We start from the raw sequence: 13,427 nt of genomic DNA on the forward strand, positions 1-13,427 counted from the left end.
CGAATCCCACTTCTGACAACAATACCTGATGCTTGAATTTTTATAAAATCCAAAGTGTAAAATTCGCATAAAGAAGCTGCACTGATATTGCCGCATATGAATGAAATTTGTTACATTAATTACAAAAGTCAAAATTTAGCATAGTTAGATAGTCTTTAGAGTATTCAATGTTGAATGGAGACGAGTGCATATGTCAGGATGGCCGAGCGGTCTAAGGCGCTGCGTTCAGGTCGCAGTCGGGTGTTCCCGGCGTGGGTTCGACTCCCACTTCTGACAACAACATCTGATGCTTGAATGTTTATAAAATCTTAAGTGTAAAATTCGCATAAAGAAGCTGCACTGATATTGCCGCATATGAATGAATTTTGTTACATTAATGACAAAAGGAAAAATTTTTCATAGTTAGATATTCTTTAGAGTATTCAATGTTGAATGGAGACGAGTAAATGTGTCAGGATGGCCGAGCGGTCTAAGGCGCTGCGTTCAGGTCGCAGTCGGGTGTCCCCGGCGTGGGTTCGAATCCCACTTCTGACAACAATATCTGTTGATGAATTTTTATAACATCCACAGTGTTAAATTCGCATAAAGAAGCTGCACTGATATTGCCGCATATGAATGAATTTTGTTACATTAATGACAAAAGACAAAATTTTGCATAGTTAGGTATTCTTTAGATTATTCAATGTTGAATGGAGTCGAGCGCATGTATCAGGATGGCCGAGCGGTCTAAGGCGCTGCGTTCAGGGCGCAGTCGGGTGTTCCCGGCGTGGGTTCGAATCCCACTTCTGACAACAATATCTGATGCTTGATTTTTATAAAATCCAAAGTGTAAACTTCGCATAAAGAATCTGCACTGATATTGCAGCATATGAATGAATTTTGTTACATTAATGACAAAAGTACAAATTTTGCATAGTTAGATATTCTTTAGAGTATTCAATGTTGAATGGAGACGAGTACATGTGTCAGGTTGGCCGAGCGGTTTAAGGCGCTGCGTTCAGGTCGCAGTCGGGTGTTCCCGGCGTTTGTTCGAATCCCATTTCTGACAACAATATCTGTTGATGAATTTTTATAACATCCACAGTGTAAAATTCGCATAAAGAAGCTGCACTGATATTGCCGCATATGAATGAATTTTGTTACATTAATGACAAAAGTAATACTTTTGCATAGTTAGATATTCTTTAGAGTATTCAATGTTGAATGGAGTCGAGTCCATGTGTCAGGTTGGCCGAGCGGTGTAAGGCGCCGCGTTCAGGGCGCAGTCGGGTGTTCCCGGCGTGGGTTCGAATCCCACTTCTGACAACAATATCTTACGCTTGATTTTTATAAAATCCAAAGTGTAAAATTCGCATAAAGAAGCTGCACTGATATTGCAGCATATGAATGAATTTTGTTACACTAATTACAAACGTAAAAATTTTGCATAGGTAGATATTCTTTAGAGTATTCAATGTTGAATGGAGAGGAGTAAATGTGTCAGGATGGCCGAGCGATCTAAGGCGCTTCGTTCAGGTCGCAGTCGGGTGTTCCCGGCGTGGGTTTGAATCCCATTTCTGACAACAAAAGATGATGCTTGAATTTTTATAAAATCCAAAGTGTAAAATTCGCATAAAGAAGCTGCACTGATATTGCCGCATATGAATGAATTTTGTTACATTAATGACAAAAGACGAAAGTTTGCATGGTTAGATATTCTTTAGAGTATTCAATGTTGAATGGAGACGAGTAAATGTGTCAGGATGGCCGAGCGATCTAAGGCGCTTCGTTCAGGTCGCAGTCGGGTGTTCCAGGCGTGGGTTCGAATCCCACTTCTGACAACAGAAGCTGATGCTTGAATTTTTATAAAATCCAAAGTGTAAAATGCGCATAAAGAAGCTGCACTGATATTGCCGCATATGAATGAATTTTGTTAGATTAATTACAAAAGACAAAATTTTGCATAGTTCGATATTCTTAAGAGTATTCAATGTTGTACGGAGACGAGTAAATGTGTCAGGATGGCCGAGCGGTCTAAGGCGCTGCGTTCAGGTCGCAGTCGGGTGTTCACGGCGTGGGTTGGAATCCCACTTCTTACAACAAAAGCTGATGCTTGAATTTTTATAAAATCAAAAGTGTAAAATTCGCATAAAGAAGCTGCACTGATATTGCCGCATATGAATGAATTTTGTTACATTAATGACAAAAGACAAAATTTTGCATAGTTAGATATTCTTTAGAGTATTCTATCTTGAATGGAGACGAGTAAATGTGTCAGGTTGCCCGAGCGGTCCAAGGCGCTGCGGTCAGGTCGCAGTCGGGTGTTCCCGGCGTGGGTTCGAATCCCACTTCTGACAACCAAAGCTGATGCTTTAATTTTTATAAAATCCAAAGTGTAAAATTCGCATAAAGAATCTGCACTGATATTGCCGCATATGAATGAATTTTGTTACATTAATGACAAACATCAACATTTTGCATAGTTAGATATTCTTTAGAGTATTCAATGTTGAACGGAGAGTAGTAAATGTGTCAGGATGGCCAAGCGGTCTAAGACGCTGCGTTCAGGTCGCAGTCGGGTGTTCCCGGCGTGGGTTCGAATCCCACTTCTGACAACAAAAGCTGATGCTTGAATTTTTATAAAATCCACAGTGCTAAATTCGCATAAAGAAGCTGCACTGATATTGCCGCATATGAATGAATTTTGTTACATTAATGAAAAAAGACAAAATTTTGCATAGTTAGATATTCTTTAGAGTATTCAATGTTGAACGGAGACGAGTAAATGTGTCAGGATGGCCGAGCGGTCTAAGGCGCTGCGTTCAGGTCGCAGTCGGGTGTTCCCGGCGTGGGTTCGAATCCCACGTCTGACAACAAGTGATGATGCTTGAATTTTTATAAAATCCAAAGTTTAAAATTCGCATAAAGAAGCTGCACTGATATTGCCGCATATGAATGAATTTTGTTACATTAATGACAAAAGACAAAATTTTGCATAGTTAGATATTCTTTAGAGTATTCAATGTTGAACGGAGACGAGTAAATGTGTCAGGATGGCCGAGCGGTCTAAGGCGCTGCGTTCAGGTCGCAGTCGGGTGTTCCCGGCGTGGGTTCGAATCCCACTTCTGACAACAAAAGCTGAGTCTTGAATTTTTATAAAATCCAAAGTGTAAAATTCGCACAAAGAAGCTGCACTGATATTGCCGCATATGAATGAATTTTGTTACATTAATGACAAAAGACAAAATTTTGCATAGTTAGATATTCTTTAGAGTATTCAATGTTGAACGGAGACGAGTAAATGTGTCAGGATGGCCGAGCGGTCTAAGGCGCTGCGTTCAGGTCGCAGTCGGGTGTTCCCGGCGTGGGTTCGAATCCCACGTCTGACAACAAGTGATGATGCTTGAATTTTTATAAAATCCAAATTTTGAAATTCGCATAAAGAAGCTGCACTGATATTGCCGCATATGAATGAATTTTGTTACATTAATGACAAAAGACAAAATTTTGCATAGTTAGATATTCTTTAGAGTATTCAATGTTGAACGGAGACGAGTAAATGTGTCAGGATGGCCGAGCGGTCTAAGGCGCTGCGTTCAGGTCGCAGTCGGGTGTTCCCGGCGTGGGTTCGAATCCCACTTCTGACAACAAAAGATAATGCTTGAATTTTTATAAAATCCAAAGTGTAAAATTCGCATAAAGAAGCTGCACTGATATTGCCGCATATGAATGAATTTTGTTACATTAATGACAAAAGACAAAATTTTGCATAGTTAGATATTCTTTAGAGTATTCAATGTTGAACGGAGACGAGTAAATGTGTCAGGATGGCCGAGCGGTCTAAGGCGCTGCGTTCAGGTCGCAGTCGGGTGTTCCCGGCGTGGGTTGGAATCCCACTTCTTACAACAAAAGCTGATGCTTGAATTTTTATAAAATCCAAAGTGTAAAATTCGCATAAAGAAGCTGCACTGATATTGCCGCATATGAATGAATTTTATTACATTAATGATAAAAGACAAAATTTTGCATAGTTAGATATTCTTTAGAGTATTCAATGTTGAACGGAGACGAGTAAATGTGTCAGGATGGCCGAGCGGTCTAAGGCGCTGCGTTCAGGTCGCAGTCGGGTGTTCCCGGCGTGGGTTCGAATCCCACTTCTGACAACAAAAGATAATGCTTGAATTTTTATAAAATCCAAAGTGTAAAATTCGCATAAAGAAGCTGCACTGATATTGCCGCATATGAATGAATTTTGTTAGATTAATTACAAAAGACAAAATTTTGCATAGTTCGATATTCTTAAGAGTATTCAATGTTGTACGGAGACGAGTAAATGTGTCAGGATGGCCGAGCGGTCTAAGGCGCTGCGTTCAGGTCGCAGTCGGGTGTTCACGGCGTGGGTTGGAATCCCACTTCTTACAACAAAAGCTGATGCTTGAATTTTTATAAAATCAAAAGTGTAAAATTCGCATAAAGAAGCTGCACTGATATTGCCGCATATGAATGAATTTTGTTACATTAATGACAAAAGACAAAATTTTGCATAGTTAGATATTCTTTAGAGTATTCTATCTTGAATGGAGACGAGTAAATGTGTCAGGATGCCCGAGCGGTCCAAGGCGCTGCGGTCAGGTCGCAGTCGGGTGTTCCCGGCGTGGGTTCGAATCCCACTTCTGACAACCAAAGCTGATGCTTTAATTTTTATAAAATCAAAAGTGTAAAATTCGCATAAAGAAGCTGCACTGATATTGCCGCATATGAATGAATTTTGTTACATTAATGACAAAAGACAAAATTTTGCATAGTTAGATATTCTTTAGAGTATTCTATCTTGAATGGAGACGAGTAAATGTGTCAGGTTGCCCGAGCGGTCCAAGGCGCTGCGGTCAGGTCGCAGTCGGGTGTTCCCGGCGTGGGTTCGAATCCCACTTCTGACAACCAAAGCTGATGCTTTAATTTTTATAAAATCCAAAGTGTAAAATTCGCATAAAGAATCTGCACTGATATTGCCGCATATGAATGAATTTTGTTACATTAATGACAAACATCAACATTTTGCATAGTTAGATATTCTTTAGAGTATTCAATGTTGAACGGAGAGTAGTAAATGTGTCAGGATGGCCAAGCGGTCTAAGACGCTGCGTTCAGGTCGCAGTCGGGTGTTCCCGGCGTGGGTTCGAATCCCACTTCTGACAACAAAAGCTGATGCTTGAATTTTTATAAAATCCACAGTGCTAAATTCGCATAAAGAAGCTGCACTGATATTGCCGCATATGAATGAATTTTGTTACATTAATGAAAAAAGACAAAATTTTGCATAGTTAGATATTCTTTAGAGTATTCAATGTTGAACGGAGACGAGTAAATGTGTCAGGATGGCCGAGCGGTCTAAGGCGCTGCGTTCAGGTCGCAGTCGGGTGTTCCCGGCGTGGGTTCGAATCCCACGTCTGACAACAAGTGATGATGCTTGAATTTTTATAAAATCCAAAGTTTAAAATTCGCATAAAGAAGCTGCACTGATATTGCCGCATATGAATGAATTTTGTTACATTAATGACAAAAGACAAAATTTTGCATAGTTAGATATTCTTTAGAGTATTCAATGTTGAACGGAGACGAGTAAATGTGTCAGGATGGCCGAGCGGTCTAAGGCGCTGCGTTCAGGTCGCAGTCGGGTGTTCCCGGCGTGGGTTCGAATCCCACTTCTGACAACAAAAGCTGAGTCTTGAATTTTTATAAAATCCAAAGTGTAAAATTCGCACAAAGAAGCTGCACTGATATTGCCGCATATGAATGAATTTTGTTACATTAATGACAAAAGACAAAATTTTGCATAGTTAGATATTCTTTAGAGTATTCAATGTTGAACGGAGACGAGTAAATGTGTCAGGATGGCCGAGCGGTCTAAGGCGCTGCGTTCAGGTCGCAGTCGGGTGTTCCCGGCGTGGGTTCGAATCCCACGTCTGACAACAAGTGATGATGCTTGAATTTTTATAAAATCCAAATTTTGAAATTCGCATAAAGAAGCTGCACTGATATTGCCGCATATGAATGAATTTTGTTACATTAATGACAAAAGACAAAATTTTGCATAGTTAGATATTCTTTAGAGTATTCAATGTTGAACGGAGACGAGTAAATGTGTCAGGATGGCCGAGCGGTCTAAGGCGCTGCGTTCAGGTCGCAGTCGGGTGTTCCCGGCGTGGGTTCGAATCCCACTTCTGACAACAAAAGATAATGCTTGAATTTTTATAAAATCCAAAGTGTAAAATTCGCATAAAGAAGCTGCACTGATATTGCCGCATATGAATGAATTTTGTTACATTAATGACAAAAGACAAAATTTTGCATAGTTAGATATTCTTTAGAGTATTCAATGTTGAACGGAGACGAGTAAATGTGTCAGGATGGCCGAGCGGTCTAAGGCGCTGCGTTCAGGTCGCAGTCGGGTGTTCCCGGCGTGGGTTGGAATCCCACTTCTTACAACAAAAGCTGATGCTTGAATTTTTATAAAATCCAAAGTGTAAAATTCGCATAAAGAAGCTGCACTGATATTGCCGCATATGAATGAATTTTATTACATTAATGATAAAAGACAAAATTTTGCATAGTTAGATATTCTTTAGAGTATTCAATGTTGAACGGAGACGAGTAAATGTGTCAGGATGGCCGAGCGGTCTAAGGCGCTGCGTTCAGGTCGCAGTCGGGTGTTCCCGGCGTGGGTTCGAATCCCACTTCTGACAACAAAAGATAATGCTTGAATTTTTATAAAATCCAAAGTGTAAAATTCGCATAAAGAAGCTGCACTGATATTGCCGCATATGAATGAATTTTGTTACATTAATGACAAAAGACAAAATTTTGCATAGTTAGATATTCTTTAGAGTATTCAATGTTGAACGGAGACGAGTAAATGTGTCAGGATGGCCGAGCGGTCTAAGGCGCTGCGTTCAGGTCGCAGTCGGGTGTTCCCGGCGTGGGTTGGAATCCCACTTCTTACAACAAAAGCTGATGCTTGAATTTTTATAAAATCCAAAGTGTAAAATTCGCATAAAGAAGCTGCACTGATATTGCCGCATATGAATGAATTTTGTTACATTAATGATAAGAGACAAAATTTTGCATAGTTAGATATTCTTAAGAGTATTCAATGTTGAACGGAGACGAGTGAATGTGTCAGGATGGCCGAGCGGTCTAAGGCGCTGCGTTCAGCTCGCAGTCGGGTGTTCCCGGCGTGGGTTCGAATCCCACTTCTGACAACAAAAGATGATGCTAGAATTTTTTATAAAATCCAAAGTGTAAAATTCGCATAAAGAAGCTGCACTGATATTGCCGCATATGAATGAATTTTGTTACATTAATGATAAAAGACAAAATTTTGCATAGTTAGATATTCTTAAGAGTATTCAATGTTGAACGGAGACGAGTGAATGTGTCAGGATGGCCGAGCGGTCTAAGGCGCTGCGTTCAGCTCGCAGTCGGGTGTTCCCGGCGTGGGTTCGAATCCCACTTCTGACAACAAAAGATGATGCTAGAATTTTTATAAAATCCAAAGTGTAAAATTCGCATAAAGAAGCTGCACTGATATTGCCGCATATGAATGAATTTTGTTACATTAATGACAAAAGACAAAATTTTGCATAGTTAGATATTCTTTAGAGTATTCAATGTTGAACGGAGACGAGTGAATGTGTAAGGATGGCCGAGCGGTCTAAGGCGCTGCGTTCAGCTCGCAGTCGGGTGTTCCCGGCGTGGGTTCGAATCCCACTTCTGACAACAAAAGATGATGCTAGAATTTTTTATAAAATCCAAAGTGTAAAATTCGCATAAAGAAGCTGCACTGATATTGCCGCATATGAATGAATTTTGTTACATTAATGACAAAAGACAAAATTTTGCATAGTTAGATATTCTTTAGAGTATTCAATGTTGAACGGAGACGAGTAAATGTGTCAGGATGGCCGAGCGGTCTAAGGCGCTGCGTTCAGCTCGCAGTCGGGTGTTCCCGGCGTGGGTTCGAATCCCACTTCTGACAACAAAAGATGATGCTAGAATTTTTATAAAATCCAAAGTGTAAAATTCGCATAAAGAAGCTGCACTGATATTGCCGCATATGAATGAATTTTATTACATTAATGATAAAAGACAAAATTTTGCATAGTTAGATATTCTTTAGAGTATTCAATGTTGAACGGAGACGAGTGAATGTGTCAGGATGGCCGAGCGGTCTAAGGCGCTGCGTTCAGGTCGCAGTCGGGTGTTCCCGGCGTGGGTTCGAATCCCACTTCTGACAACAAAAGATAATGCTTGAATTTTTATAAAATCCAAAGTGTAAAATTCGCATAAAGAAGCTGCACTGATATTGCCGCATATGAATGAATTTTGTTACATTAATGACAAAAGACAAAATTTTGCATAGTTAGATATTCTTTAGAGTATTCAATGTTGAACGGAGACGAGTAAATGTGTCAGGATGGCCGAGCGGTCTAAGGCGCTGCGTTCAGGTCGCAGTCGGGTGTTCCCGGCGTGGGTTGGAATCCCACTTCTTACAACAAAAGCTGATGGTTGAATTTTTATAAAATCCAAAGTGTAAAATTCGCATAAAGAAGCTGCACTGATATTGCCGCATATGAATGAATTTTGTTACATTAATGATAAAAGACAAAATTTTGCATAGTTAGATATTCTTTAGGGTATTCAATGTTGAACGGAGACGAGTAAATGTGTCAGGATGGCCGAGCGGTCTAAGGCGCTGCGTTCAGGTCGCAGTCGGGTGTTCCCGGAGTGGGTTCGAATCCCACGTCTGACAACAAGTGGTGATGCTTGAATTTTTATAAAATCCAAATTTTAAAATTCGCATAAAGAAGCTGCACTGATATTGCCGCATATGAATGAATTTTGTTACATTAATGACAAAAGACAAAATTTTGCATAGTTAGATATTCTTTAGAGTATTCAATGTTGAACGGAGACGAGTAAATGTGTCAGGATGGCCGAGCGGTCTAAGGCGCTGCGTTCAGGTCGCAGTCGGGTGTTCCCGGCGTGGGTTCGAATCCCACTTCTTACAACAAAAGATGATGCTTGAATTTTTATAAAATCCAAAGTGTAAAATTCGCATAAAGAAGCTGCACTGATATTGCCGCATATGAATGAATTTTGTTACATTAATGACAAAAGACAAAATTTTGCATAGTTAGATATTCTTTAGAGTATTCAATGTTGAACGGAGACGAGTAAATGTGTCAGGATGGCCGAGCGGTCTAAGGCGCTGCGTTCAGGTCGCAGTCGGGTGTTCCCGGCGTGGGTTCGAATCCCACTTCTTACAACAAAAGCTGATGCTTGAATTTTTATAAAATCCAAAGTGTAAAATTCGCATAAAGAAGCTGCACTGATATTGCCGCATATGAATGAATTTTGTTACATTAATGACAAAAGACAAAATTTTGCATAGTTAGATATTCTTTAGAGTATTCAATGTTGAACGGAGACGAGTAAATGTGTCAGGATGGCCGAGCGGTCTAAGGCGCTGCGTTCAGCTCGCAGTCGGGTGTTCCCGGCGTGGGTTCGAATCCCACTTCTGACAACAAAAGATGATGCTAGAATTTTTATAAAATCCAAAGTGTAAAATTCGCATAAAGAAGCTGCACTGATATTGCCGCATATGAATGAATTTTATTACATTAATGATAAAAGACAAAATTTTGCATAGTTAGATATTCTTTAGAGTATTCAATGTTGAACGGAGACGAGTGAATGTGTCAGGATGGCCGAGCGGTCTAAGGCGCTGCGTTCAGGTCGCAGTCGGGTGTTCCCGGCGTGGGTTCGAATCCCACTTCTGACAACAAAAGATAATGCTTGAATTTTTATAAAATCCAAAGTGTAAAATTCGCATAAAGAAGCTGCACTGATATTGCCGCATATGAATGAATTTTGTTACATTAATGACAAAAGACAAAATTTTGCATAGTTAGATTTACTTTAGAGTATTCAATGTTGAACGGAGACGAGTAAATGTGTCAGGATGGCCGAGCGGTCTAAGGCGCTGCGTTCAGGTCGCAGTCGGGTGTTCCCGGCGTGGGTTGGAATCCCACTTCTTACAACAAAAGCTGATGCTTGAATTTTTATAAAATCCAAAGTGTAAAATTCGCATAAAGAAGCTGCACTGATATTGCCGCATATGAATGAATTTTGTTACATTAATGATAAAAGACAAAATTTTGCATAGTTAGATATTCTTTAGGGTATTCAATGTTGAACGGAGACGAGTGAATGTGTCAGGATGGCCGAGCGGTCTAAGGCGCTGCGTTCAGCTCGCAGTCGGGTGTTCCCGGCGTGGGTTCGAATCCCACTTCTGACAACAAAAGATGATGCTAGAATTTTTTATAAAATCCAAAGTGTAAAATTCGCATAAAGAAGATGCACTGATATTGCCGCATATGAATGAATTTTGTTACATTAATGACAAAAGACAAAATTTTGCATAGTTAGATATTCTTTAGAGTATTCAATGTTGAACGGAGACGAGTAAATGTGTCAGGATGGCCGAGCGGTCTAAGGCGCTGCGTTCAGGTCGCAGTCGGGTGTTCCCGGCGTGGGTTCGAATCCCACGTCTGACAACAAGTGGTGATGCTTGAATTTTTATAAAATCCAAATTTTAAAATTCGCATAAAGAAGCTGCACTGATATTGCCGCATATGAATGAATTTTGTTACATTAATGACAAAAGACAAAATTTTGCATAGTTAGATATTCTTTAGAGTATTCAATGTTGAACGGAGACGAGTAAATGTGTCAGGATGGCCGAGCGGTCTAAGGCGCTGCGTTCAGGTCGCAGTCGGGTGTTCCCGGCGTGGGTTCGAATCCCACTTCTGACAACAAAAGATGATGCTTGAATTTTTATAAAATCCAAAGTGTAAAATTCGCATAAAGAAGCTGCACTGATATTGCCGCATATGAATGAATTTTGTTACATTAATGACAAAAGACAAAATTTTGCATAGTTAGATATTCTTTAGAGTATTCAATGTTGAACGGAGACGAGTAAATGTGTCAGGATGGCCGAGCGGTCTAAGGCGCTGCGTTCAGGTCGCAGTCGGGTGTTCCCGGCGTGGGTTCGAATCCCACTTCTTACAACAAAAGCTGATGCTTGAATTTTTATAAAATCCAAAGTGTAAAATTCGCATAAAGAAGCTGCACTGATATTGCCGCATATGAATGAATTTTGTTACATTAATGACAAAAGACAAAATTTTGCATAGTTAGATATTCTGTAGAGTATTCAATGTGGAACGGAGACGAGTAAATGTGTCAGGATGGCCGAGCGGTCTAAGGCGCTGCGTTCAGCTCGCAGTCGGGTGTTCCCGGCGTGGGTTCGAATCCCACTTCTGACAACAAAAGATGATGCTAGAATTTTTTATAAAATCCAAAGTGTAAAATTCGCATAAAGAAGCTGCACTGATATTGCCGCATATGAATGAATTTTGTTACATTAATGACAAAAGACAAAATTTTGCATAGTTAGATATTCTTAAGAGTATTCAATGTTGAACGGAGACGAGTAAATGTGTCAGGATGGCCGAGCGGTCTAAGGCGCTGCGTTCAGGTCGCAGTCGGGTGTTCCCGGCGTGGGTTCGAATCCCACTTCTGACAACAAAAGCTGATGCTTGAATTTTTATAAAATCCAAAGTGTAAAATTCGCACGAAGAAGCTGCACTGATATTGCCGCATATGAATGAATTTTGTTACATTAATGACAAAAGACAAAATTTTGCATAGTTAGATATTCTTTAGAGTATTCAATGTTGAACGGAGACGAGTAAATGTGTCAGGATGGCCGAGCGGTCTAAGGCGCTGCGTTCAGGTCGAAGTCGGGTGTTCCCGGCGTGGGTTTGAATCCCACTTCTGACAACAAAAGCTGAGTCTTGAATTTTTATAAAATCCAAAGTGTAAAATTCGCATAAAGAAGCTGCACTGATATTGCCGCATATTATTGAATTTTGTTACATTAATGACAGAAGACAAAATTTTGCATAGTTATTCTTTAGAGTATTCAATGTTGAACGGAGACGAGTAAATGTGTCAGGATGGCCGAGCGGTCTAAGGCGCTGCGTTCAGGTCGCAGTCGGGTGTTCCCGGCGTGGGTTCGAATCCCACGTCTGACAACAAGTGATGATGCTTGAATTTTTATAAAATCCAAATTTTAAAATTCGCATAAAGAAGCTGCACTGATATTGCCGCATATGAATGAATTTTGTTACATTAATGACAAAAGACAAAATTTTGCATAGTTAGATATTCTTTAGAGTATTCAATGTTGAACGGAGACGAGTAAATGTGTCAGGATGGCCGAGCGGTCTAAGGCGCTGCGTTCAGGTCGCAGTCGGGTGTTCCCGGCGTGGGTTCGAATCCCACTTCTGACAACAAAAGATGATGCTTGAATTTTTATAAAATCCAAAGTGTAAAATTCGCATAAAGAAGCTGCACTGATATTGCCGCATATGAATGAATTTTGTTACATTAATGACAGAAGACAAAATTTTGCATAGTTATTCTTTAGAGTATTCAATGTTGAACGGAGACGAGTAAATGTGTCAGGATGGCCGAGCGGTCTAAGGCGCTGCGTTCAGGGCGCAGTCGGGTGTTCCCGGCGTGGGTACGAATCCCACTTCTGACAACAAAAGCTGATGCTTGAATTTTTATACAATCCAAAGTGTAAAATTCGCATAAAGAAGCTGCACTGATATTGCCGCATATGAATGAATTTTGTTACATTAATGACAAAAGACAAAATTTTGCATAGTTAGATATTCTTTAGAGTATTCAATGTTGAACGGAGAGTAGTAAATGTGTCAGGATGGCCGAGCGGTCTAAGGCGCTGCGTTCAGGTCGCAGTCGGGTGTTCCCGGCGTGGGTTCGAATCCCACTTCTGACAACAAGAGCTGATGCTTGAATTTTTATAAAATCTAAAGTGTAAAATTCGCATACAGAAGATGCACTGATATTGCCGCATATGAATGAATTTTGTTACATTAATGACAAAAGACAAAATTTTGCATAGTTAGATATTCTTAAGAGTATTCAATGTTAAACGGAGACGAGTAAATGTGTCAGGATGGCCGAGCGGTCTAAGGCGCGGCGTTCAGGTTGCAGTCGGGTGTTCCCGGCGTTGGTTCGAATCCCACTTCTGACAACAAAAGCTGATGCTTGAATTTTTATAAAATCCAAAGTGTAAAATTCGCATAAAGAAGCTGCACTGATATTGCCGCATATGAATGAATTTTGTTACATTAATGACAAAAGACGAAATTTTGCATAGTTAGATAGTCTTTAGAGTATTCAATGTTGAACGGAGACGAGTAAATGTGTCAGGATGGCCGAGCGGTCTAAGGCGCTGCGTTCAGGTCGCAGTCGGGTGTTCCCGGCATTGGTGCGACTCCCACTTCTGACAA

The 13,427-nt window shown here is 40.4% G+C and overlaps 43 non-coding genes across 43 annotated transcripts; all 43 read left to right on the top strand.

Moving 5' to 3' along the window:
- The first annotated feature begins 192 nt into the window (after positions 1–192).
- On the top strand, positions 193–276 carry Trnal-cag (transfer RNA leucine (anticodon CAG)). The gene has a single exon. It is a non-coding gene; the product is annotated as a tRNA-Leu (tRNA).
- A 174-nt stretch (positions 277–450) lies between these two features.
- Positions 451–534, top strand: Trnal-cag (transfer RNA leucine (anticodon CAG)). Its single transcript has one exon. It is a non-coding gene; the product is annotated as a tRNA-Leu (tRNA).
- Positions 535–707: 173 nt separating this feature from the next.
- Trnal-cag (transfer RNA leucine (anticodon CAG)) lies at positions 708–791 on the top strand. Its single transcript has one exon. It is a non-coding gene; the product is annotated as a tRNA-Leu (tRNA).
- Positions 792–1,221: 430 nt separating this feature from the next.
- Positions 1,222–1,305, top strand: Trnal-cag (transfer RNA leucine (anticodon CAG)). Its single transcript has one exon. It is a non-coding gene; the product is annotated as a tRNA-Leu (tRNA).
- A 1,205-nt stretch (positions 1,306–2,510) lies between these two features.
- On the top strand, positions 2,511–2,594 carry Trnal-cag (transfer RNA leucine (anticodon CAG)). The gene has a single exon. It is a non-coding gene; the product is annotated as a tRNA-Leu (tRNA).
- A 174-nt stretch (positions 2,595–2,768) lies between these two features.
- On the top strand, positions 2,769–2,852 carry Trnal-cag (transfer RNA leucine (anticodon CAG)). The gene has a single exon. It is a non-coding gene; the product is annotated as a tRNA-Leu (tRNA).
- Positions 2,853–3,026: 174 nt separating this feature from the next.
- Positions 3,027–3,110, top strand: Trnal-cag (transfer RNA leucine (anticodon CAG)). The gene has a single exon. It is a non-coding gene; the product is annotated as a tRNA-Leu (tRNA).
- A 174-nt stretch (positions 3,111–3,284) lies between these two features.
- Trnal-cag (transfer RNA leucine (anticodon CAG)) lies at positions 3,285–3,368 on the top strand. The gene has a single exon. It is a non-coding gene; the product is annotated as a tRNA-Leu (tRNA).
- Positions 3,369–3,542: 174 nt separating this feature from the next.
- Trnal-cag (transfer RNA leucine (anticodon CAG)) lies at positions 3,543–3,626 on the top strand. The gene has a single exon. It is a non-coding gene; the product is annotated as a tRNA-Leu (tRNA).
- A 174-nt stretch (positions 3,627–3,800) lies between these two features.
- Positions 3,801–3,884, top strand: Trnal-cag (transfer RNA leucine (anticodon CAG)). Its single transcript has one exon. It is a non-coding gene; the product is annotated as a tRNA-Leu (tRNA).
- A 174-nt stretch (positions 3,885–4,058) lies between these two features.
- Positions 4,059–4,142, top strand: Trnal-cag (transfer RNA leucine (anticodon CAG)). The gene has a single exon. It is a non-coding gene; the product is annotated as a tRNA-Leu (tRNA).
- A 432-nt stretch (positions 4,143–4,574) lies between these two features.
- On the top strand, positions 4,575–4,658 carry Trnal-cag (transfer RNA leucine (anticodon CAG)). The gene has a single exon. It is a non-coding gene; the product is annotated as a tRNA-Leu (tRNA).
- Positions 4,659–5,090: 432 nt separating this feature from the next.
- Positions 5,091–5,174, top strand: Trnal-cag (transfer RNA leucine (anticodon CAG)). The gene has a single exon. It is a non-coding gene; the product is annotated as a tRNA-Leu (tRNA).
- A 174-nt stretch (positions 5,175–5,348) lies between these two features.
- On the top strand, positions 5,349–5,432 carry Trnal-cag (transfer RNA leucine (anticodon CAG)). Its single transcript has one exon. It is a non-coding gene; the product is annotated as a tRNA-Leu (tRNA).
- A 174-nt stretch (positions 5,433–5,606) lies between these two features.
- Positions 5,607–5,690, top strand: Trnal-cag (transfer RNA leucine (anticodon CAG)). Its single transcript has one exon. It is a non-coding gene; the product is annotated as a tRNA-Leu (tRNA).
- A 174-nt stretch (positions 5,691–5,864) lies between these two features.
- Trnal-cag (transfer RNA leucine (anticodon CAG)) lies at positions 5,865–5,948 on the top strand. Its single transcript has one exon. It is a non-coding gene; the product is annotated as a tRNA-Leu (tRNA).
- A 174-nt stretch (positions 5,949–6,122) lies between these two features.
- Positions 6,123–6,206, top strand: Trnal-cag (transfer RNA leucine (anticodon CAG)). Its single transcript has one exon. It is a non-coding gene; the product is annotated as a tRNA-Leu (tRNA).
- A 174-nt stretch (positions 6,207–6,380) lies between these two features.
- Positions 6,381–6,464, top strand: Trnal-cag (transfer RNA leucine (anticodon CAG)). Its single transcript has one exon. It is a non-coding gene; the product is annotated as a tRNA-Leu (tRNA).
- Positions 6,465–6,638: 174 nt separating this feature from the next.
- Positions 6,639–6,722, top strand: Trnal-cag (transfer RNA leucine (anticodon CAG)). Its single transcript has one exon. It is a non-coding gene; the product is annotated as a tRNA-Leu (tRNA).
- A 174-nt stretch (positions 6,723–6,896) lies between these two features.
- Positions 6,897–6,980, top strand: Trnal-cag (transfer RNA leucine (anticodon CAG)). Its single transcript has one exon. It is a non-coding gene; the product is annotated as a tRNA-Leu (tRNA).
- A 174-nt stretch (positions 6,981–7,154) lies between these two features.
- Trnal-cag (transfer RNA leucine (anticodon CAG)) lies at positions 7,155–7,238 on the top strand. The gene has a single exon. It is a non-coding gene; the product is annotated as a tRNA-Leu (tRNA).
- A 175-nt stretch (positions 7,239–7,413) lies between these two features.
- Positions 7,414–7,497, top strand: Trnal-cag (transfer RNA leucine (anticodon CAG)). The gene has a single exon. It is a non-coding gene; the product is annotated as a tRNA-Leu (tRNA).
- A 174-nt stretch (positions 7,498–7,671) lies between these two features.
- On the top strand, positions 7,672–7,755 carry Trnal-cag (transfer RNA leucine (anticodon CAG)). Its single transcript has one exon. It is a non-coding gene; the product is annotated as a tRNA-Leu (tRNA).
- A 175-nt stretch (positions 7,756–7,930) lies between these two features.
- Trnal-cag (transfer RNA leucine (anticodon CAG)) lies at positions 7,931–8,014 on the top strand. Its single transcript has one exon. It is a non-coding gene; the product is annotated as a tRNA-Leu (tRNA).
- A 174-nt stretch (positions 8,015–8,188) lies between these two features.
- On the top strand, positions 8,189–8,272 carry Trnal-cag (transfer RNA leucine (anticodon CAG)). Its single transcript has one exon. It is a non-coding gene; the product is annotated as a tRNA-Leu (tRNA).
- Positions 8,273–8,446: 174 nt separating this feature from the next.
- Trnal-cag (transfer RNA leucine (anticodon CAG)) lies at positions 8,447–8,530 on the top strand. Its single transcript has one exon. It is a non-coding gene; the product is annotated as a tRNA-Leu (tRNA).
- Positions 8,531–8,704: 174 nt separating this feature from the next.
- On the top strand, positions 8,705–8,788 carry Trnal-cag (transfer RNA leucine (anticodon CAG)). Its single transcript has one exon. It is a non-coding gene; the product is annotated as a tRNA-Leu (tRNA).
- Positions 8,789–8,962: 174 nt separating this feature from the next.
- Positions 8,963–9,046, top strand: Trnal-cag (transfer RNA leucine (anticodon CAG)). Its single transcript has one exon. It is a non-coding gene; the product is annotated as a tRNA-Leu (tRNA).
- A 174-nt stretch (positions 9,047–9,220) lies between these two features.
- Positions 9,221–9,304, top strand: Trnal-cag (transfer RNA leucine (anticodon CAG)). Its single transcript has one exon. It is a non-coding gene; the product is annotated as a tRNA-Leu (tRNA).
- Positions 9,305–9,478: 174 nt separating this feature from the next.
- Trnal-cag (transfer RNA leucine (anticodon CAG)) lies at positions 9,479–9,562 on the top strand. The gene has a single exon. It is a non-coding gene; the product is annotated as a tRNA-Leu (tRNA).
- A 174-nt stretch (positions 9,563–9,736) lies between these two features.
- Trnal-cag (transfer RNA leucine (anticodon CAG)) lies at positions 9,737–9,820 on the top strand. The gene has a single exon. It is a non-coding gene; the product is annotated as a tRNA-Leu (tRNA).
- A 174-nt stretch (positions 9,821–9,994) lies between these two features.
- Positions 9,995–10,078, top strand: Trnal-cag (transfer RNA leucine (anticodon CAG)). Its single transcript has one exon. It is a non-coding gene; the product is annotated as a tRNA-Leu (tRNA).
- A 174-nt stretch (positions 10,079–10,252) lies between these two features.
- Trnal-cag (transfer RNA leucine (anticodon CAG)) lies at positions 10,253–10,336 on the top strand. The gene has a single exon. It is a non-coding gene; the product is annotated as a tRNA-Leu (tRNA).
- A 175-nt stretch (positions 10,337–10,511) lies between these two features.
- Trnal-cag (transfer RNA leucine (anticodon CAG)) lies at positions 10,512–10,595 on the top strand. The gene has a single exon. It is a non-coding gene; the product is annotated as a tRNA-Leu (tRNA).
- Positions 10,596–10,769: 174 nt separating this feature from the next.
- Positions 10,770–10,853, top strand: Trnal-cag (transfer RNA leucine (anticodon CAG)). The gene has a single exon. It is a non-coding gene; the product is annotated as a tRNA-Leu (tRNA).
- Positions 10,854–11,027: 174 nt separating this feature from the next.
- Positions 11,028–11,111, top strand: Trnal-cag (transfer RNA leucine (anticodon CAG)). The gene has a single exon. It is a non-coding gene; the product is annotated as a tRNA-Leu (tRNA).
- A 174-nt stretch (positions 11,112–11,285) lies between these two features.
- Trnal-cag (transfer RNA leucine (anticodon CAG)) lies at positions 11,286–11,369 on the top strand. The gene has a single exon. It is a non-coding gene; the product is annotated as a tRNA-Leu (tRNA).
- A 175-nt stretch (positions 11,370–11,544) lies between these two features.
- Trnal-cag (transfer RNA leucine (anticodon CAG)) lies at positions 11,545–11,628 on the top strand. The gene has a single exon. It is a non-coding gene; the product is annotated as a tRNA-Leu (tRNA).
- Positions 11,629–11,802: 174 nt separating this feature from the next.
- On the top strand, positions 11,803–11,886 carry Trnal-cag (transfer RNA leucine (anticodon CAG)). The gene has a single exon. It is a non-coding gene; the product is annotated as a tRNA-Leu (tRNA).
- A 170-nt stretch (positions 11,887–12,056) lies between these two features.
- On the top strand, positions 12,057–12,140 carry Trnal-cag (transfer RNA leucine (anticodon CAG)). The gene has a single exon. It is a non-coding gene; the product is annotated as a tRNA-Leu (tRNA).
- Positions 12,141–12,314: 174 nt separating this feature from the next.
- Positions 12,315–12,398, top strand: Trnal-cag (transfer RNA leucine (anticodon CAG)). Its single transcript has one exon. It is a non-coding gene; the product is annotated as a tRNA-Leu (tRNA).
- A 170-nt stretch (positions 12,399–12,568) lies between these two features.
- Positions 12,569–12,652, top strand: Trnal-cag (transfer RNA leucine (anticodon CAG)). The gene has a single exon. It is a non-coding gene; the product is annotated as a tRNA-Leu (tRNA).
- Positions 12,653–12,826: 174 nt separating this feature from the next.
- Trnal-cag (transfer RNA leucine (anticodon CAG)) lies at positions 12,827–12,910 on the top strand. Its single transcript has one exon. It is a non-coding gene; the product is annotated as a tRNA-Leu (tRNA).
- Positions 12,911–13,427: the final 517 nt, after the last annotated feature.

The sequence above is a fragment of the Euprymna scolopes genome, chromosome 32 (genome assembly GCF_053919585.1).
Source record: "Euprymna scolopes isolate OS-2025 chromosome 32, ASM5391958v1, whole genome shotgun sequence".
Taxonomy (NCBI): Eukaryota; Metazoa; Mollusca; class Cephalopoda; order Sepiida; family Sepiolidae; genus Euprymna; species Euprymna scolopes.